We start from the raw sequence: 23,389 nt of genomic DNA, 5'->3' as shown, positions 1-23,389 counted from the left end.
TGTTTCTTTTTCAGAAGCTCTGGGTTCACTATCACTGCTTCTGTTTCCTGCCATTCTGAGAAGAACTTAGCTTTCTCACTCATGGAACGCTAAGATAGGTTACAAGTCCTTCTCTGTCCCTTTCATTACCCTCTCCCATTCACTGGTGTTTCCACTTATTTTCATTCTTCTCTGCTTCCTCAGAGTACTTTTTTCTAATATCCTTCTTGGGTTGTTTAATCCTCACAGGAACACCTTTATCCTCTTTAATATGCCCAGATATGAAGAGGGATTTGTTAAATCCTTTCATCTCCTCAAGCATCACTCTTTTAACTGAGATTTATTGAGCCAGACGTTATGCTAAATACTGGGAATACAGGACATAGACCTTACTGTCATGCTTTAGAGTGGTGGGAGAAACAGAAAAGAGTAAATACACAAATACAAATCAACATGATAAGTGGTTATGCTACTAATAGATAAAGGGTACTATAGGATGTCACTGAAGAGAGTTAAGCAGGGGAGTAGCAGGATCAGAATTATATTTTTACAGAACATGTTTGTAACCCCTATAGAGGACTAATGGGGGTGTGGAAAGGTTGGCAACCAGACATGAGTTACCCAGATAAGAGACAGTGATGGCAGTAATGCCAGCGATTATCCTGAGCAGTAGAGATGGAGTGATCTGAAGGGACTCGTGAGACATTTCACTGTAGAAACCACAGGAATGGATGACTAAGACCACATGGAACATAAGGAGGGTGAAGAATCAACAGTGACTCCTAGGCTTCTAGACTTGCAAGCTGGGTTAACCATAGAGCCATTTGCTTAGAAGGTGGGGAAGGCTGAAAGAGAAGGGTGGGTAAGATGGCTCGTTTCCTTTTGGATATGTTGAGTTTGAGGAACCTGTTGAAAGAAAACCTGTGGTGAGCAGGGAGATTTATGGGCCTGGCATGCAGGAAGGAAGGCCTGATGGAGATGTGGCTTTGGTGGCCACAACATAGGGATGGTTGTTGACGCCCTGGGGACCGTAACACCCAGACACACTTCTGCCGTGAAATTAGGAAGAAGCTCTCAGATACTCCTTCAGGTTTCAGCCTACCCTGCAGCCAGGTCTCCAGATCCCTCTCTTGTGTCCCACTACATTCCTACTATTGCAGGGCTCCAAGATTGAAATGAGAGAATTGGTCAGAGATAAAAAATAGAATCTGGAAATCCTGCCTGAAACTGTCTCTTCAGCTTACAAATACTCTCAGGACTATCTGTTGATAAACCACCCCACATGCTTGTTTTTGAAATGAAAATCATACTCATACCAGCAAAGTTTCTTTCTTTAGTCCCTTCAGATATTAATGGTGGCATTCTCTGACACAGGCATGATGAAGGGGATACAGACAGCCTGGCGGGTACCAGTGGGGGTCTCTAAAGGACGATGCTCAGAGTTCTCTTTTGTTTTTATTTTCCATCTTGTTGAAAGATTTCTCACTATCAAGTGTCAGAAAACAAATAGGCCCTTGACTTATGTTTCACAATTTATGTACCTGATTTCATGTACTTGTGACAGTTCTGTTACACCCTGTGCAGTTACTTACCCTTTCTTCCCCAGGACATTAGGACAGTACATTGGTATACTTATTTACTCACCACAGTATTACAGCATTTTTTACAAGGCACTAGAGGAACAGCAATTGGCATGACTGACCAGTGATGCTCTTATGGAGAACATGTATCTCTAAAGAAGATGTTATCAAATAATTATACAAATGACTAATTATAATTGTGGGATGTTATAAAGAGGAATTGGGAGCCTAACTTTGTTTGGAGGTATTGGAGAAGCTTCAGAAAATGTTCCTCTAAAGTAGTAATATTCAAACTAAGACCTGAAGGATAAATTAGACATATCTAGTTAGCAGGAGGGAAGAGCAGAAAGAAATGGAGGATTCGAAAAGATGAGAAACTTCTAAAAGCAGAAAATGTCCTGTTCAAAGACCTGAGATGAAAGGAGCTTAGCCCCTTCAAAGAAGAGAAAAGTGGGTGTATGTGGACCAGAGGTGGTGGTTGGGACGGAGTGGGATTGGCAGGTTGGTGCTTAACACAAGTCTGGTGGGATACGCTGTGGCCAGACCACGCCTTCCAAAGCTTGGACTACAGACTTTATTTGAAGTGCAAACTACTGAAGTTTTAAGGAGATAAGTGACCTCTGACTCATGTTTTTTGTTTCTTTATTTCTCCTAACAAAAAAAGTATCTGACTTGTTTTATAGAGACTGCATTGAAGAATGGCAAGAGGGAAGGCTAGGTTTACATCTAGAAGGCTGCTGTCCAAAAAGGGATGGCACAGGTAGATGGGGCAGAGGTAGATCGCCTAGATATATCCAATGGGACTGGAATATGGAGCACCTGCCACGTGCAGGCACTGCCATAGGTGCTACACATGCTCTTCTGGAACTTGCATTCTAGTGCTAAGCTGATGTGTGTGTATCTACAATATTGCTTTTGTTTGTTTCTTTTTCTTTTTCTTTCTTTCTTTCTTTTTTTTTTTGAGACAAGATTTTACTCTGTCATCCAGGCCAGAGTGCAATGGCATAATCACAGCTCACTACAGCTTCAACTTCCAGGGCTCAGGTGATTCTCCACCTCAGCTTCTCGAGTAGCTGGGACCACAGGTGTGTGCCAGCTTATTTTTTGTATTTTTAGAAAAGATGGGAATTCACACCATGTTGCCCAGGCTGGACTCTAACTCCTGGGCTTGATCAAGCAATCTGCCTGCCTCGGCCTCCCAAAGTGGTAGGTAGGTGTGAGCCACTGCACTCAGCCTATCTACAGTATTTCTAGAGATAAGAGAATGTGTAAAATCTGTTTCCAAAAAAGATTTGCTTTGGCCTATCCCATGTACTATATAAGATAATTGACATCACTTAAAGCACATCAAAGATTGTTCTCAAATAACTCTCCACAAATGACAAAAGCCTATATCCTTGTTGGCTAGAGATGTTACAAACTTCTTGTTAAATGCTTAATATAATATAGTCACTCTTCTATTCCATGGAATGAATAAGATAAATTTACTTGCTTAGTATTAGATTGACCTCTTCTGAATTATTAATGTAAAATTTTTTCATCCTGTGTATACTACAACAAATACATAATATATTTAAATTTTATTCTAGTTTGCACCCTTGATTAGCTTAATCTTTATTTGCTCTGTTGTACTCTGATATATGTACTACTCATTAGCCTTTTGAACTATGCCGGCCGCATTCTTACTCACTAGACTAAATTAGAGAAAATATTTTTAAATAATTGCATGTATATTGACATATGTACATGTATTAAATATATACTCCACAATATATAATTTTTATATGTATGTATATATCACAAATACATACATTCCCTAATTTTCTTGATTTCCTCTGGAGTAGAGAAGCTTCAGTATCTTTAACAGCCCGATGAGCTGAGGGAAAATATTTGCATCCCACACTAGGAAATTGTATCCTCTGCTCAGAGTGGACATTCGAATTCAGCAGAGAATAGAAAGAAAAGCCAGACAAATTCCCATATTAAAATGAGTTTGAGTGTTCCTGTACTGATGTAAGTGTGTGTATATATGTGTGTGCATGCATGTAAATTATTGTATATTGGATTTTTGCATTGGGTTAATGTCAAAGTCTTTTATTTGTAACTATGGATTAATTGCATAGGGGACTTCTCTTCCACATCCATTGTTCGCTTTTATTTCCTTTTATTATTCTGCGGCCTGCCTTATAGTTTACAGTATGTTACATACTGCATTCTTGAATTGTAAGCACATGTCATCTATGTGCTAATATAATTATTCTATCATCTCTCTAATAGACTGTGCTGGACTTCTTCTATGGGAAAGAACTGCAGCTAATCATCTTTGTATTTCCTCTATCATCAAAGCTGGGTGCTTGATAACTATATATTTGAATGACTATGTAATTTGGTTCATTTATATAAATAATTAGATAAAATGCATAATACCTGGAAAAGTCACTTTTACACTTGGTCCTTAGACTATCTAAACTATAGATTTTATATCTGCAATCAGTTAGATATGAAGAGTAACTATGACCTCCAGACCTCTTGACATCCATGATTTATTTCTCATAATTGAGCATTATATTTTCAGATTCCTTCTTTTTTAAAAATGTATCTTCCCTGTCTTTCTTTATCATGGTTATGCTTTCATCTACCTTCTTGCACAGATGGAGTATATTTATAATAGCTGTTTTACTGTACTTATCCGCTGATTCTATTATCTGTGACATTTCTGAATCTCTTTCTTCATTGATTTTTATCCTTATGATAGGTCTTATTTTTCTGTTTCTTTGCATGCCTACTAATTTATTATTGGTTGCCAGATGTGAATTTTATGTTGTCAGGTGCTGGATTTTTTCTTTATCTTTCCTTTTTTGTCTTCCTTAAAATATTTTTAAGATTTTTTTTTTTTTTTCAGATGCAGTCAAGTTCCTTGGAAACAGTTTGATTCTCTCAAGGCTTTGATTTTATACTTGGGTTAATGGATCTAAGCAGCCTTTAGACTGGAGATAATTTCGTCCCATTTCTGAGGCAAAACACTTCTGGGAACTCTTTATTGGTATATTGCAAGGTTTCTTCTCTCTGGATCTCGGGAACTTGAGCTACTCCCTGTCCTTTGTGAGCTTCAGAAAGGTTCCATCTATGGCTTTTGCCCCAGCCTTCGCACTTCCCTCTCAGCCTTTCCCGATCAACATGCAGCCACAGACTCTGAGGGGACCTCTGAAGATCTCCAAAATTCTCTCGCTCTGATTGGCTCCTTCCTCTCTTGTACTCTGCCCTGAAATTTCCAGGGGCATTGGACTCCCCAGATGTCGAATTCAAACAGACTTCAGGCTCTGTTCTGGTTTCTCTTCCTTGCATTAAGCCCTGGAAAATTTCTAGACAGTGGCTGGGACTATCATAAGTTTCACTTCATTTATTTCCCCTCTCTCAATGATCAGTGTCCTGCACCTCTTGTTGTACAGTATCTGAAAACCGTCATTTCATATATTTTGTTTGATTTTTGAGTTGTTTAAAGTAGGAGAATAAATTCTATCCTTGTTACTTCCTGGTGGCTAGAAGCAGAAGTTTACAGACAAAGTCTTTTTAAAGTCAATGTACGTATTCCCTAGGGATATAAGAAGTTAAAAATCTGAGGCTATAATATGAGTGACTTTACTAGGCATACTAAAAAGAATAGTAATAAAACCTATAATTATTTGGCACTTAATATGTGCCAAATACTCTAAACATCTCGCATCATTGAATCCTCTGCTAGCTAAATATTATTAACCCCATTTTATAGATGAGAGAACTGAGTTTAGGTGATGTGAGTTAACTCACCCAAGGCTACTCAGCTGGAAGGAAACAGTGCTGGAATTGATAACCAGGTCTATCTGCCTAAACTGTTTCCACTGTATCAGGATTTGAGGGAAAATGATTAAAGCAAAACCTCCTATGTTTTTTGCCTTAGGCCAGCTCTATCTTTACACTTTTGTTTTTAAAAATAAATACCTTGGGTGGAAATACATCATTGGTGGTGGGGGTAGGGGAGAATCATAGAGATTTATTTGTATTACATTGAAATTTAAAGATTTCAATTATGTAATTATTATGCACATCACTTTTTGTTGTCCTTGAATGCTGCAGATTTCCATTTTCGAACCTGGGTCCTGTGATCTAGATATTGTACTAAAGTTGAACCAGGAACAACTTAGTAACATAAAGTAGACTTCTATGAATAACACCATGGTGGTCATGCACTCAGGTTTATGACAATAACCAAAAAGTGATCATCAGTATGGGAGAGAATATACACATTGCAGTCTGAAAGCAAGTAACACTCTCTCAAAGAAAACAGAAACTTGGAATTTTTAATGTTTAACACAAATGAGATGAACTTGAGTCAACCTACGTATATCCTGCATGGGAAGTCCAGAATGCAGGAATCCCAGGTGGGAGTGCTGATTTGGTAACTCAGGTGGAGGGAGTTCCTGGCTAATGGATTCCATTTCTCAGAAAAGGACAGGCAAGGTCATCTGCTGAGGATAAGTGGGCTGATGAGGAATGGAAGGTTGGAAGAGAAGGGAGAACCCTTGACGGTTTCACTGGGGGAGAGACAGGAAGCTGACCAGAAAAATACGATAAGATGTCTGGACACTCGTTGAGAGCCCTGCATGGTTTTCTCCAGCACTGTTGTGTCCTCCCAGTAGGCAGGCACAGAGAAGGAAGTTCTCTGTGGGTTTATCCAAGGTTGGATTTTAACAGGTGGCAAGAATGAAAGGACAAGGGCACAAAGAAGGCATGAGCATTTTCAGGAGAGTAATTTCAGAGCTGGACTACACACTCCTACCAGAGTGGGGGTGGAGCCGTGAAAAAAGGGGTGGGCTGATGGGGCAAGAAAGTGGAGGGGTGGCTGGATGGGCAGAGCTGAGGATGGCAAGCAGAGGGTTGGAAAGGTGGGAAAGTGCAAGGACAGAGGGGCGTTAGCCTATTACAGCAGTATGTGGGGATCCTTTCTGTGGTCTTTTCAGGAGAAAAAATTTTTCCTTCAACATTGAGGAAGTGTCTCTGCAAGAGGCAGATGGTGGCTTTAGAGCCTGAGGTCTTAGGTTTGAATCCAGGCTTGTTCCCTTAGCTGTGTAAACTTGGGCAAGTTAGTTAACTTCTCTGTCTGTAAAGAAGGAGAGGATAACCATCATCAGAGAATTGTTGCCTTTTCTAGAATCGTTGAAGTGTGGTACATATTATAGGGATCAAGTGTGTTAGTTTGTGTTACCCTCATTGGAGAGCAGTTTAGGAAGGCATGGGGAAGGGGAGAAGAGTGACCTTGGATGACTTCCTATTTTAAGGGAATGAAAAGAGGGGACTTGGCCCCTGTAGAAAATGATCCCCTTGTCCTGACATCTCCTATTCGAGGTGAAGTGACAACTATTCTCTACAAGCCATGTGGAAGCACCCACACGTCCCCAATGCACACCCAAAAATCATAGCTCTGTGACACTGTAGCTGACCCTTGGACAAAGCCAGAGTTAGGGCTGCTGACCCCTACACAGTAAAAAACCTACATATAAGTTTTGACTCCCCCAAGACTTAACTACCAGTAGCCTGATGTTGTCCAAAAGCCTTATAATAACGTAAACAGTTGATTAACATATATTTTATATTTATGTGTATTATATGCTATATTCTCACAGTAAAGTAAGCTAGAAGAAAAATAAATGTTATTAAGAAATGATAAGGAAGGGGCTGGGCCCAGTGGCTCATGCCTAAAATCCCAGCACTTTGGGAGGCCGAGACAGGCGGATCGCTTGAGTCCAGGAGTTTGAAATCAGTCTAACCAACATGGTGGTAAAACCCCGCCTCTGAAAAAAAAATAAAAAATAATAGTGGGGCATGGCGGCATGCACCTGTAGTCCCAGCTACTCATGAGGCTGAGGCAGGTGAATCGCTTGAGCCTGGGAGATGGAGGCTACAGTGAGCCATGATCGTGCTAGTGTTCTCCAGCCTGGGTGACAGAGACCCTGTCTCAAAAAAGAAGAAATGATAAGGGAAAATACATTTACTATTCATCAAGCAGAAGTGGATCATCATAAAGGTCTCCATGCTCCTTGTCTTCACGTTGAGTAGGCTGAGGAGAAGGAGGAAAAGGCAAAGTTGATCTTGCTGTCTCAGGTGTCAGAGGTGGAAGAGATGAAGGAGGTAGAAGGGGAGGCAGGAGAGGCAGGCATACTTAGTATAACTTTTATTGAAGAAAATCGGTGATAAGTGGACCTTCAAAGTTCAAAGACATGTTGTTCAAGAGTCAATTATATTAGAGTATTTTCTGCAGGTCATCTGTTTCAGCATCCTCTGGAAAGTAGATTTCTGGGCCTATTTTAGACCTTCTGAAACATGAGGCCTGGAAACTGCAACTAAAGTTTGAGTCCTTGAAGCACCCCAGCTTCTTGGCTGGTGGAGAAACAAACAAAAAAAACCTCATTTGGCCTTGGAATGGGTAGGGAAGCTTGTCTGATGCTACATTTTTGCGGTCTTACTTACAATGCAATTTTACAACTGAAAAATTTTTAAATAAAAGTAGCTGAGCTGTAAAGTACCTAAAACATAGTTGCATATACAAATTAAAACTCGTGTATTGAGTATCTGCTGTGCTCAAGCACTGTGCTGTGGTCTGAATGTTTGCATACCCCCAAATTCATATGTTGAAATCCTAACCCCCAAGGTGATGATATTAAGACATTGGGGACTTTGGGTGGTAATTAAGTCATAAAGGCAGAGCCTTCATGAGTGAGATCAGTGCCCTTTTAAATGAGACCCAAGAGAGCCCCCTCACTGCTTCCACCATGTGAAGGTGAAACGAAAAGAGGCAATCTATGAACCAGAAAGTGGGTCCTCACCAGATGGCACATCTTCCAAGTACCTTGGTCTTGGATTTCTTAGCCTCCAAAACATAAGCTTCTGTTGTTTATAAGCTACCTAGTCTGTAGTGTTTGTTACAGAAGCTCCCTGTAGACTAAGACACACAGTATATAATCTCATTTAATTGGTTATTATCCTGAAGAAGATGTTTTGGGCATCAAGACAAACATGACTGAACTTTGATAAACTATATTTTCCTCTTTAACAGGGACATTATCTTGCTATCTATCATAGAAGACATAATTTTGACCTTGAGGCTTTACTTCTGAATGTTTATGCCTATAGGGCAAAAGGACTCTTTTTCTTTAAGGGGAAGGAGAAATATGGTAGTCTTAAAGTTCAGTAAGTCTTTCTGACCACAAGGGCATCTTTAAAGAAATACTCCTCACTTCACTGGATGGGCCCCTTGTGACCTCCATCAGTTAATGCATCCTAGCCACTTATTCCATCTCAGCAGAAAAAATGAGCCTCAGTATCCTAATGTGAGGTGACTGCAGTCTCCATGGGGACCCTATGCACAGAGTGAATCACTGCTGATGAGGTTCTAACCAGAGACATTTTCATGAACTGTGCAATCACTCAAAAATGTTCATTTTATACTTTCAACACTTAGTGGCCTCTCTTGGAAACCATGTATTTGAGAACATCTTTTTGAATTTGTTCATCCCCAGCTGTGAGGAAATACTGCCTAGTCATGGGTAGGAAAAAGGCAATTTAGAAAAATAATAGAGGAAAATGATGATTTCATCCTTGTCTGAATTTTCTATGTCATCTTTACTGGGGCTTCGCCAGGAGAGGGGCAGGCCAGAGATTCTGCAGGGGCACCAGAGGAACCCAATGTGCAGCAGGCCTCACCCACCAGAGAAGACTGGAAAGGGCATGAAAGTGCAGGAAAAGCCACTCAGTATGGCAAGAGGAAAGCACAGGGCCATGGGCCCTGGAGAGGCGGTGTTGCTCCTACCCTGCTCTATCACACAGTGGCGAAGTGGCCATGGGCAAGTTGCACAGATTTCAAGGGTCTTGTGGTGCCTCGCTGTCAAAGGCGGGTATTCAGGCTCCCTTAAAGCTCTGACTTTCTAAGACTTGGAAAATCTTAAAAACCAAGAACATAAGACATTAATATGCACAATGCTAAAATGACTAACATCTGGTTAATATCTGGAAGGAATAAAGCAACATGGTAACTTTTAACAGGAACTGCAGGAAGAGTATCTCCTGTGGTTAAGATAATCTTGGCCGGGACTGGTGGCTCACCCCTGTAATCCCAGCACTTTGGGAGGCTGAGGTGGGCGGATCCCCTGAGGTCAGGAGTTCGAGACCAGCCTGACCAACAAGGTGAAACCGTGTCTCTACTAAAAATACAAAAAATTAGCCACGCATGGTGGTGCGTGCCTGTAATCCCAGCTACTCAGGAGGCTGACACAGGAGAATCACTTGAACCCGGGAGGCAGAGGTTGTAGTGAGCCGAGACGGTGCCACTGCCCTCCAGCCTGGGCTACAAGAGCAAAACTCTGTCTCAAAAAAGAAAAAAATTAAGGTAATCTTTTTGGTGGGGATGATGTTGTTTGTTTGTATATCTGGTCTTTAATGGATGCAGAGAGCTCCTACCGAGTCAGTCACACATACAGCCATGTGAGTGATGCAGGAGAATCATTGTAAGGAACTCAAATCTTGCTAGGCTTTGAAGAAACAAGGAGCGAGAAAAGGAAGGACATTTTCCTGCCAGTTTCCGGGCTTTTGACGTAGCAGTGGCATCTGCTGAGTAACCGGTACCGGAGGACAAACATGAAAATGAATAGTAATTTAGATGCTAGAGATTAGATGGTCTCAGTTCAAGCAATCTTCGGAAAAGAGCAGCACAAGTAGAGATTTTCTTATCAGTAAAAGGTAACCGGGGTACATGCTATCTGAAATCTCAAATAAGTGGCCATTGTTTGTTTTTATTTGTAATTGTTTTCATCATGGCTCTATCTGATTTCTGAATTTACAGTTCTGTAAAGAAACTTTGTGGAAATATGAGCAGGAAAGAACAAGAAATGCATATTTTGTCACCTGCATCCCCTTGGCAAACCTCTTGCTGTGCCCGAGCCCATTGCAGCCTACGTGGCATGGGCTTCTTTGAATGAGTAAAGAAAGTATTCTGCTTTAAACAGCTTCCTGCTGGACTCCATGCTTGTGGATAAGTCCGTGTTTCTTCAGATCACATTCATGAGAATGAAAGCAACATTGGGGCAAAAATAACGAAAGTATGGATAATTAAGAATTTATTGTGATATGTTGTCCACTATATAGGAAGATAATCACACCAACTCAATGTTAGTGGAAATCATAAGATTTGAGAGTTTGAAAGGACTTTAGATAATAGTATCTCATGCTGGTTTTGTTTTGTTTGGAGACAAAGTCTTACTCTGGTGCCCAGGCTGGAGTGCAGTGGTGCAATCTCGGCTCACTGCAGTCTTGACCTCCCAGGCTCAAGCCATCCAAGTGATCCTCCTACCTCAGTCTCCTGAGTAACTGGGACTACAAACATACACCACCACACTTGACTAATTTTTATATTTTTAGTAGAGATGGGGTTTCACCATGTTGCCAGGCTGGTCTTGAACTCCTGAGCTTAAGTGATCTGCCTGCCTTGACCTCCCAAAGTTCCAGGATTATAGGTGTAAGCCACTGCACCCGGCCCTGGAGATAACATTTCCTTTAAACCTTAGGGATCTGCCCCACAGCAGTGAATGTGTCACGCTATTCCCGTGCTCATGGCAGATGTTGCTAGTCCATCAGAGGGCTTTCTTGCTACTGAGGTAGAATGTGTGCTTCCATTGCAACATAGCACTCCAAGGAGCCAACACCAGTTCATATGTGAAGAAATCTGTCTGCTAATCATTCTGCTAACACTGATCTGGTCCAGCCCTTGCATTTTTTTTTTTTTTCCTGTAAAGGTTTTATTATGCGGGGAGGGTAGGAATTCATCCTTCTTGGCAGCCACTTTCCTCATGGAAGCCATGACCAGAATGTTGCTCAGCTCCTCTGTCTTCCTCCTCCTTGGTCTTTTCTTGATGAATTTGAGGGCCTGTTTGTCTTTGGAGACCTGTGGCAGCTCCATGGCATGTTGCATGGGGCAAAGCCACATACCTCTCAGATCACATCTCCCATGAACTTAGTGTGTTTGGTGGGATGTTCATGCCAGCAACTGTGCCTCGGCTTGCTTGTGTTCTTGGTCACCTCGTGGCCCTTGTTTGAGGCCCAGGGCCCTGTAGTAATGCAGAGCCATGGCTGCTGCTCATCATTGGCTGCCACAGCACTTTCATATTATGGACAAGGAGACAGAGGTCTGGAGATTATCTTGTTTAGTTCTACAGAACAATGTGTCTTGACTGGTTTCTCTGCTTTTGATAGATTTGAGAGAAATTCTCCAGGCACTCTTGCTTATTCCTTTCCTTGCTTAATGAAGAACATGCCAAGTTCAGGATGCCATTGAATTTTAACTCAATGAAATTGGCTAGCCATACAGGAGCAGCCTAACCTTGGGCTGATCAAGAGGAGACTTCATTTTTCATTCATTCTCAGTAATAATTTTGTAGATATTAAAGGAAAAGCCTATTGATATTGCACAAGTGTATTAGTTCATTATGTATTGCTGTAAAAGAATCCCTGAGACTAGGCATTTTATATAGAAAAGATGTTCATTTGGCTCACAGTTCTTCAGGCTATACAAGCACAGCACCTACATCTTCTAGGCTTGTGATGAGGTCTCAGGAAGCTTACAATCATGGTAGAAAGCAGTAGGTATGCCCACATAGCAAGAGAGGGAACAAGAGAGAGGGAGAGGAGGTGGTGCCAAGATCTTTTAAACAACCAACTCTCTTGTGAATAACAGTGTGAACTCATTCATTACCATAGGAAGGGGCCATCCATGAGGAATCAGCTCCCATGACCCAAACACCTCCCAGCAGGCCCCACCTCCAACACTGGAGATCACATTTCGACATGAGATTTGGAGGGGACACACATCCAAATCATATCAATAAGGCAACTGAGATATGGATCAAATTAATGAACCACATTCATTTCTTTACGTTCATAGAGTCTCAATTATACCTTGTTTCATTTTTAATTCTTGTAACTGTCTTTGTGCTAGAAGACCATGCTTAATCATTCATCCTGTCTTTATGCTGTATCTGTTTGTCCATTCACGCATCCATCTATCCACCCACCTGTCATTAGTCCATCCATCCATCCATCTATCTAATCTGTATGTTCTGCCTAATGATGAGCCTCTTAATGGAAAGAACTATATTTTATTTATCTTTGTGTTTCTTATGCCTCCCGGAACCATTCTTATTATGCATTGGTATTCAATAAATATGTACTGAATAAAAAAATCTTTAGCCTGTGATTTCTCGCCCCTTTAATCTATTTTATTAGAACACTACAAACCATTTGCCCACTTTCTTTCCAATTTGAAAAGAAGAAATTTAAAAATACCTTTCTTAAAAGCTTGTGATTACCTTTTATCAGGACTTAGGCCTAAATACCCATAGCAGGTAGCTCTGAGAATACTTAAGTTTCTTGGAATCACTTGCACTTCCAGCCAAAGGAGCGAAGTACTATTGTGTTTTGGCTGAAAATGAACTCTCTTTGAGCAGCAATTAAAAAATACAATGCTTCACATTATTTTCTCTTATTATTGGTCATCTTCCTTTTTTATATGAATTATTTCTAATGACTAATGTAAAATATCAGAAATGCCTGCAGAGCTTTGCCTGCTTTTGCCTCAGACTTTCTTATACTGACTTATAATTGTCAGGATAGGGACCCATCCCACTCCAGCAGCCTCACACCAATTTCTCGTGGCTGAACACAGAGAGCAGAACACAGCAAAGATACTTCTTCAAAATATTTCTAAGGAGAGCCATTCATTTTACACTTTGAATGAAAAAAACAAATTCATAAGGAAATCAGTAGCTTTTAAAGAAAAACATATTAATGATTTTAAATGTGTATATAAACATGAAACCAAAATATATAGAAAATATTGAAACTAAAATTTTATTCTCAAGAAAAAAATGGGTATTTGAATTAATATTACATTCCTCCTCCAGAGTTTAGCTCTTGTTGCCTAGGCTGGAGTGCAACAGCGTGATCTTGGCTCACTGCAACCTCCACCTCCTGGGTTCAAATGATTCTCCTGCCTCAGCCTCCTGAGTAGCTGGTACTACAGGCACCTGCCACTGCGCCTGGCTAATTTTTTTTTTTTTTTGTATTTTTAGTAGAGATGGGGTTTCACCACATTGGGCAGGCTGGTCTTGAATTCCTGACCTCAGGGGATCCACCCGCCTCGCCCTCCCAAAGTGCTGGGATTACAGGAGTGAGCCACTGCACTCGGCCTCATACTAGTTTTAATGTCATAGTTTGGTAGTATCCCTCCTTCACTCCCATATTTATTAACCATCTTTTATTGTGAATACCTAAAGTTATTCCTGCTGTCATGGAGCTCATATTCTGATTGTGGAGACAGGTAGTAAACAAGTAAACCGATTGATGAACGTATCATTAGAAATGGTAATGATTACTATAAAGGAAATAATATAATGCTGCAATAATAGACCATAAGGGGGAACTTACCATGGATCTTCAGGTAACCACGAACAGTGTCTTTGTGGAGACTAAATTTAAGCTGAGATTCTGAGGTATAAGAAGGAGCCAGCTCTGGAAAGTGGAGAAAGAAGAGCATAGAAGAGGACCCCAGAGGCAGAAGGAGCTTGACTCACTTGGAGAAGTCCTAGACAACCAGCTTGGTGGTTGAGGTGGAACTGGTTATGTGAAGAGCTCAAAGTGGTTGTTAGAGGCCCTGCAGGTCCTGGGAAAGAGTTTGATCTTAATTCTAAAATTAATTGATTGGAGGTGATTTATTTATTCATTCCCTGAAACAGAGGGATTCTGTGATTGAATTTAATGTTAAAAGAGAATGGATTTGGGAAGTGGGGTAGGAATAGAAGCAAGAGAATCAGTTAAGAGGCCACACATGTGTGGGTCTCAGGTGAGTAGGGCTTTGACTTGGGGCATGATAGTGAAGTTGGAGAGATAAGGGCAAATTGGGATAAGATTTTGAGGTAGAAGACTTAGGATTTTGTGATGGATTAGATGACAGGGGAGTGAGAGAGAGAGAATCAAGATGAATGCCAAGTTACTAGCTTAAGCAACTGGGTAAATGGGGTTTATGAAGTGAGAAACACAGGAGGAACAAATAGAGGGAGAAATCATGCACTCAGATTGGTACCTCCCGGGTTGGAGCTCCTGTGGGAAATCTAAGTGGTGGTATTGAGTAGACACAGAGATATATGGGTCTGGAGTAAGAGATGGGTGGGCCAGAGATAATCACATCCAGAGAGATCTGTGTTCATCAGCATGACTGGCAGCATGGGCATGAGGGAAATGGCATAAAGAGAATAGAGGGAACAGCAGTAGGCTTTGAAAACTTCCAGCAGTTATAGTTTAGGAAGAAGGTGATAAGCCAGCAAAGGGGGTTGAGAAGAAATGAGTAGTCAGAAAATTAGAAGAAAAACAGAAGTGTGCAACGTTATGGAATCCAAGTCACATATTCAGCCAAGTAGTAGCCAGCATGATTGATTTCTTCTGAGGGGCAAAGTTAAAAGACTGCAATGGGGGCCGGGGTCATTGGTGACCTTCACAAGGGCCATTTTGGTGGAGCTGTGGGGATAGAAGGCAGGTTGGTGGGCTAAAGGTTGAACAATATCATAAGGAACGGGTGAGATGGTACATAGGGAGGTCTTGCAAAAAGCCAAAAGGGTTGCACAAAGAAAAGGGATTCGTAGTAGCCGGTGCCTTCAGATAGTAATGGATGTGCTATTTTTCATTTTGTTTTTACATTGGCCCTCTTTCAAAAAGCAAAAACAAAATCAAAAAAGGGAAGGGAGGGAGGGAGAAAGAAATGAAAGAGAATAATGAGAAATGAAAAAGAAAACTAGAAACCTTCTATAGACAACTGTTTGAAGTTATTTGTCTAGAAGTCAGGCAGATAGATTGGGAGGTAACTTAAGGGGGAAATGGCAATGAGACAGAATTAAGACAATTAGGATGTGATGGTACACTTTTGGAAATTGTTTAAGTAAGAAGAAGTATTTGATTCAGGGGTTAATATAAAAAGTAAAGTCCTTTAGTTTAATGAGATCCCATTTGTCGATTTTGGCTTTTGTTGCCATTGCTTTTGGTGTTTTAGACATGAAGTCCTTGCCCACGTCTATGTCCTGAATGGTATTGCCTAGGTTTTCTTGTAGGATTTTAATGGTTTTAGGTCTAACATATAAGTCTTTAATCCATCTTGAATTAATTTTTGTATAAGGTGTAAGGAAGGGATCCAGTTTCAGCTTTCTACATATGGCTAGCCAGTTTTCCCAGCACCATTTATTAAATAGGGAATCCTTTCCCCATTTCTTGTTTTTGTCAGGTTTGTCAAAGATCAGATAGTTGCAGCTATGCGGCATCATTTCTGAGGGCTCTGTTCTGTTCCATTGATCTATGTCTCTGTTGTGGTACCAGTACCATGCTGTTTTGGTTACTGTAGCCTTGTAGTATAGTTTAAAGTCAGGTAGCGTGATGCCTCCAGCTTTGTTCTTTTGGCTTAGGATTGACTTGGCGATGCGGGCTCTTTTTTGGTTCCATATGAACTTTAAAGTAGTTTTTTCCAATTCTGTGAAGAAAGTCATTGGTAGCTTGATGGGGATGGCATTGAATCTATAAATGACCTTGGGCAGTATGGCCATTTTCACGATATTGATTCTTCCAACCCATGAGCATGGAATGTTCTTCCATTTGTTTGTATCCTCTTTTATTTCATTGAGCAGTGGTTTGTAGTTCTCCTTGAAGAGGTCCTTCACATCCCTTGTAAGTTGGATTCCTAGGTATTTTATTCTCTTTGAAGCAATTGTGAATGGGAGTTCACTCATGATTTGGCTCTCTGTTTGTCTGTTATTGGTGTACAAGAATGCTTGTGATTTTTGTACATTAATTTTGTATCCTGAGACTTTGCTGAAGTTGCTAATCAGCTTAAGGAGATTTTGGGCTGAGACAATGGGGTTTTCTAGATATACAATCATGTCATCTGCAAACAGGGACAATTTGACTTCCTCTTTTCCTAGTTGAATACCCTTTATTTCCTTCTCCTGCCTGATTGCTCTGGCCAGAACTTCCAGCACTATGTTGAATAGGAGCGGTGAGAGAGGGCATCCCTGTCTTGTGCCAGTTTTCACAGGGAATGCTTCCAGTTTTTGCCCATTCAGTATGATACCATTTGACCCAGTCATCCCATTACTGGGTATATACCCAAAGGACTATAAATCATGCTGCTATAAAGACACATGCACACGTATGTTTATTGCAGCACTATTCACAATAGCAAAGAGTTGGAACCAACCCAAATGTCCAACAACGATAGACTGGATTAAGAAAATGTGGCACATATACACCATGGAATACTATGCAGCCATAAAAAATGATGAGTTCGTGTCCTTTGTAGGGACATGGATGAAACTGGAAAACATCATTCTCAGTAAACTATCGCAAGGACAAAAAACCAAACACCGCATGTTCTCACTCATAGGTGGGAATTGAACAATGAGAACTCATGGACACAGGAAGGAGAACATCACACACCGGGCACTGTTGTGGGGTTGGGGGAGGGGGGAGGGACAGCATTAGGAGATACACCTAATGCTAAATGACGAGTTAATGGGTGCAGGAAATCAACATGGCACATGGATACATATGTAACAAACCTGCACATTGTGCACATGTACCCTAAAACCCTAAAGAATAATTAAAAAAAAAAGAAAAAGAAAAAAAAAAAAAAGTAAAGTCCTAAAGAGTCCCAAACTCCTTCATTTGGGTAAAGGTTTTGCAGTTCTTAATATAGATGGTGAAACTGAGACAGAAAAATGGTGAATCCTTGGTCTAGGATTAAGTATTATAATAAGCCACCAAGAGGCAGCATTTTAAACTCAAAATGCATTATTGGCTGACACAGTCTTGTACTTGCCAAAAATTTTATAAACTTACTAAATTTTTGCAGGCATTCTCCTTGATAAATAATTAAACAAGTATCATTTGTCCATTGAAGTTATTATTAGACACAGCCATCTGGTGCAATACCACTTCTCCCTTTTGAGTAATTTCTCCTCCTAAAGAGTCAGTTTACATGTCTAAAGCTCATTTATATGCCATGATTTCATATCTTTGTGCCTTAACTCATTCTAAATATTTACTTTGGCTAATTAATTGATTATTGTGAAACTGACTGAAGGCTGCATGGCTTTTAGAAATAATGAGAATGATTATTTCTCCTGCTGTGAAATAATGCCGCACCTCCCCCATTCAAACGTGCTCTCCAAGTATATACAACACATGTAAATAATAGACCTCTCATAATCCTTACCTCGTTTTCAGCACTCACACTGTATCTTATATTGGCGCATAAGTTATTTTTATTTGTTCTTTCACACAAGCTAGGTCAGAAGACCAAAAAATTTTTTTTGTTCTCCCCTTCTCCCCCTCTGTTAAGTGTAGTAGAAACAGTGTTATCATCTCCAGGGAAAAATAGGACAGCCATTGTTTCCCTAGACCCTACTGGCTTGGCTCCATGAAATGGGGTTCTATGTCTAAATAAAGATATATTTTCACTTAAACAAGATGACTGTATTTAGCCTTGTGAAATTCTAACCAGTTGTATCATGATTTTTCAGGCATCTGAACTTAGGTCTAGGGGAAGTTAAATTCCTTTACCTCTTTGACCTTCAGTTTCCTCATTAGAAAATGGGACTATCAATAATATCTATCTTTCTTTCTTCCTTTTCTTTCAAAGATCATATGTATTGTGGATAATGTCATTTTTAAAAAAGGAAATAAGGAGATGTTTTGGAGTCAGTAAAGCCCTCTACGTGGATTAAGTGTTTTAACTGTTGATCCCTTCTCAGCATTTCTGGAGCTGATTCAGAGGAATGCATATTTTAAATTTTGATATTTCCAAAATTGCCCTGTATAAAATTTAAACCCATTTTACACTCACACCAATAGAGGCTATTTAAAATAATTTTAACTTTTACTAACTCCATGGGTGAATGATATCACACATCTATTTCCATTACTTTGACTACTCTGTCGGTAGTCTTTGAGCTGTTCCCAGTTTTTCGATAGTATCAATAACTCTGCAGTTAGTATCTGTGACTTTTTATTTCCCATTTGGACTATTTATTTAAGGTCAGTTGCCAGGTCAACAGATGACATGGTCATTTAGTTACTCTTGAGACATCACAAAATTACTTCCAAAAGAGTTTTTCTAGTTATATTCTTATCAACAGAGACATTTACTTGAATGTTTGCTATTTAGTTTCCCTGCTAAATCTGGATGTAATTAAAATTACTTTTGTTATTTAGTAAGTTAGTTTTGTTAATTTAGTAAAAGATGCTGCCTTCTTATTGCCCAAGAACTAGAAGGGCCTCCTAATGATACCACAGCCAGATGGAAGCCTGGCAGTGGCACTAGTGGTTTGTTTTCTGTTCTTTTCACCTGCTAGTTAATAATTAGGCAGTATTTCCAGACTCACAGTTGGGTAAGATTGAACAGCTCTTGTTCAGCTGTTAATGATTCAGAGACACCTTCCTCTGCCTCTCCACCTATCAAAATTTTACCAGCTCCTCCAAGGGCAGCCTCAAGTCCCACTTCATTCTAATAGCCTTCCCTGGTAGCTCTGGCCAATTTCAGAGATGCTCTCTCCTACCCACCCAAAGGCAGTTACTGCTTTTACCATAGGATTTGACCCTGGCCTGTAGTCAATTTGTTCCCATTATTTGCTCTGCTGATAGGATTTTGTGAAATGGATATACTCCACATCCCAGGTGGTGTGAACACCATGCCTTTTCTCTTTAGTAGGTTTCACTGTTTATGAGCAGAGACACTTCCTAGTACAGTGCTAGCCACATATAGGTGCATAATTAATACTGTCAGTCATGTTGAACTGAGTTCCTTGTCAAACAGGTTTTACCCCAAAGAGTAATGGAGTAGAAAGAAACACTGTACTCTCTCCTCGCAAGTCATTTTTAGAACTCTGAACAGGCAAACCAAATTTATTAATATAGGTAGCTTTCAGATATTATTTTTTTCATATTGTTCTGATTTGCTTTTTAGGTATCTTTCCCTAATGGTCTTTTCCTGTTTAGTCTTCTGGCTTATTCCACTGAGCAAGATAAATTTCTCTTCAAACAAAATAAGCATCCTCATGCAATGGGTTGAGTTTCTTTCTATTTAGATCATGTCTCTTAAGTGACATCAATCTGGCAGGCTTCATTGTTGTTACTGACTCTGTCTCTAATGTTAGCATTTTCCAACTCTGCTATTTTCAGAATAGACCTGTTCATGTCATTCATGTGTTTTTATTAGTAACCTCCGGTTTCATTGACATACTGAGCTTCTCCAGCTGGGGAAAAGCTTCCACCCACCTATGGTTAACTTTTCCTGAGCAGTCTGAAGTACTTCCAAACATTAATATCCAATTTTACCTCCTATACTGCGATTTCTATGCCACTGATTCTCTAGTATGAATCCTTGTCAAATGTTCAAAAGCACCAGTTATGTATATGTCTGTTTTCACATATGTATCTATGTTTATATATGTATATATACATATGTATTTATATATGTAGATATACATATGTATTTATATATGTAGATATACATATGTATTTATATATGTAGATATACATATGTATTTATATATGTAGATATACATATGTATTTATATATGTATATATGTGTGCATTTACATACTGATATGTTTGTATGCATATATGTATATATATGTTTATGTATATGTGTGTGTGCATGTGTATGTTTATATATATCTAGCAATCAGAATAAAATTAAAACTACTTACAGAGAGTTTTAAACCTTTCTTTTTCACTTTTCAACACTTTTAAATGACTGTTCAAGCAGAAAGTCAATAGGCATAAAAGACAGTAGTTATCCAGTTGAGTAGTGGGGATGAGGAGGCCCTTGGAAGCCCCCTGTTGGATCTCACATCTGTCACTGTACCCCTTACCCACCAGGCCCTGTCCACACTGGCCTCCTTTTAGTTCTGAAACATGCTAGGCTTGCTCTTGCCCTCAGGCCTTTGCTCTCTCTATCTTCCCTCTGCCTATAATCTCCTCCTCCATATCTTCCCACCACAGGCCAGCTCCTTATTTTTAGGAACTGAACTCAAAAGTTCTTTTTCAGACAGACCATCTTAACCAACCAAACAGCTTCGTCCCTCCTCTCTCACCCCAGGTAACTCTCCTACATCCCTGTAAGTGGCACTTAGCACAATCTGAAAGTAACTTCTTTCTTTACTTTTTGATTATGTCTATCAATCCTCACTGGGAGGTAAGCTTCCAGAAAGTAAGAAGCAAGTCTGTCCTGTTCAAAGTTGTGTCTCCAGTTCCTGAAACAATGCCTGACATATGGAAGGTACTTAATTAATACTTGCTGGGGAAAAAAATATTTCAGTAAATCATTTGCTTTAGAGGACTCCAAATCTTTTCGTATAATTTTCTTCTCCCATTTCTAAATTAATTGGAGTTGTTTTTCAACATTCCATTTTTTAAAGGTGTTCCACTAGCTTTTTTCTATAATGTTATCGGTCAAGTTTTGATATTTATACTCCAGAATTTGAAAGCTTGTGGTCAAAAGTTGGCTGCAATGAATAACCTAAAGTGTGTTAGCATCAATTCTAAACATTTTAAGAAAACATCCAAGGAGAAATTTCTATTTATAAAGTGAGTGCAATGTCAAAATTAATTTCTCAAAAAGAATCCCAAAGACAATCATATTCTTGGACCATTTAGATTCTAATATCAAAAAGTAATTTTATTTCTGATTTTTTAATTGTTCAAACAAAATGCTTACCATTTGACATCCAAGTCAACAATGGGTGGCTAAAAGTGGTCTTTGGTGAACATTAGTTTCAATTTACTTTCTTCACTTACAGATATACTGAATGGGGAGCAGCTATCAAACACGTTATTTCCTTAGGAAAATAACCTTAATATGATGTTGTGATTTGTGTTCTTTTCAGTCCTTTATCCTAGAAGAGTATTCCCAGGCTGAACTAGACTTTTTAGACCTAAAAATCATTTTATATAAAGTTAAATTTTCCCATAGACCTGTCCATTCTTCTTAAATAATGCTCTTGGGAAAACGACATTGTTACAAAGAAATTTCATACATCCTCAGCACGTCCCTGTAAGGACACAGAGGGATATGTAACATGAATTCTGTCTCTTCCATTTTCCATGAAAGAGTTTTGTTTTTTGTTTTTTTTTTTTTTTAAGAACCTAGAATGTACCAACAAAAGTTCTGTTTTGTTTGCTTTGTTTTTGAGACAGAATCTTGCTCTGTCGCCCAGGCTGGAATGCAGTGGAACAATCTCAGCTCACTGCATCCTCTGCCTCCAAGGCTCAACTGATTCTCCTGCCTCAGGCTCCAGAGTAGCTGGGATTACTGGCACCGGCTCCCACACCCAGCTAATTTTTGTATTTTTAGTAGAGATGGGGTTTCCCCATGTTGGCCAGGCTGGTCTCAAACTCCTGACCTCAAGTGATCTGCCCGCCTCAGCCTCCGAAAGTGCTGGGATTACAGGTATGGGCCACGGTGCCCGGCCCCAAGGAAAGTTTTAATAATATAATTTTATTATAAAAATTGGAATACACGAAGGTATAAATAACAAAAAAATTGTAATTTGAAGATGCAGAAATAACCACTACAGGTATCTTGGTGTATTTCCTTCCACTTTCTTTTTTCTACAAATGTATAAACAAATGTGTTTAATCCTAAAAACTTGATATCATTCCAAATATATAGTTGTTTATCATTTTTTCTTACCAATGAAGAAAAAATGGCAAAATTTTCTCCTGTCAATAAGTACCTTTTGAATGCTACCTACACATACTGTTAGCCCAGCCCTCAAATTCTCACCAAAACTACTATTATTGTTTCTTTAAATATTTGCTAATGAGTGAAAAATATCTTGCTTTTTTTGAACTTTTCCAAATCTTAATTTACCATATCTATTTCTTCTCTTTTAATTTCCCTTTTGTTTTTTACTTATTATCTGTTGAAACATTTTCTTTTTTTCTTGTTGATTTACTAGGGTTCTTTGTTGTGGATTCTGCCCCTTTACAAAATAGGTTATATATGTTGCAAACATTTTTACTTTAAGGTTTCAATTGATTTAGACTGTTGTGTTTTTATAGAATTGTTACTTAATATAAAAGTTAATGATTGTAAGTTTCCTCTCAAAATTAATCTTGAGAGTATTCTAAGAGTTACTTATTGATATTATAAGATAAAATTTTCTCCTGCTTATAGATAATTACTTTTTAATTTTTAATTATAAAAATCCCAAATGTGCATAAAAAAGGACTGATTTAAGCATCAGAGAACCTTTCCCTCCCATCCAGAAAGTGGGGCACCTTCCACTAGATCCCAGTGCCACAGTCCTTCCAGTTCCAGTAGTGCCATCATGCCAACGTACCATATACTTTTTTTCTCTGAGCTTTCTGCACAATATCCTTCTCTGAGAAAGTAACCAATGAACAGCCTTATTTGAATCAGGGTACCTAGTAGGGGCCAAGGAAAAAACCGGGAAACAACTGATCTTCCTTTCAAGTATATTATCCTGCCACTGAGAGATGACCCAGCAATGAGGATTGCTATCTCTGTGTTCAGGTGTGACAAGGAAACTATGTTTCACCCAGCCGTCCTTAAGACTATCCTTTTAATAGTTTCAAAGACGGTGTGCTGTTGGAAACTCTGCCTCCTGACAGGTTTGTTTTCTCCTGAATGCCTTTGCTCAGAACACACCACTACCTTTTGAAAAGGTGCATGGCATAGTGGAAAA

General features: G+C 39.5%; 1 protein-coding gene and 1 pseudogene across 1 annotated transcript in view; one reads left to right on the top strand and one right to left on the bottom strand.

Moving 5' to 3' along the window:
- The window catches only part of ENOX1 (ecto-NOX disulfide-thiol exchanger 1), a 446,686-nt gene that overhangs the window by 254,173 nt on the left and 169,124 nt on the right, over positions 1-23,389 (top strand). The window lies entirely within an intron of this gene.
- LOC116466512 (large ribosomal subunit protein eL36-like) lies at positions 11,179-11,712 on the bottom strand (annotated as a pseudogene).

Source organism: Hylobates moloch, unplaced genomic scaffold (assembly GCF_009828535.3).
Source record: "Hylobates moloch isolate HMO894 unplaced genomic scaffold, HMol_V3 SCAFFOLD_4, whole genome shotgun sequence".
NCBI lineage: Eukaryota > Metazoa > Chordata > Mammalia > Primates > Hylobatidae > Hylobates > Hylobates moloch.
Note: the sequence above shows the minus strand (reverse complement) of the source record. Positions and strands in the feature narration are given on the sequence as shown.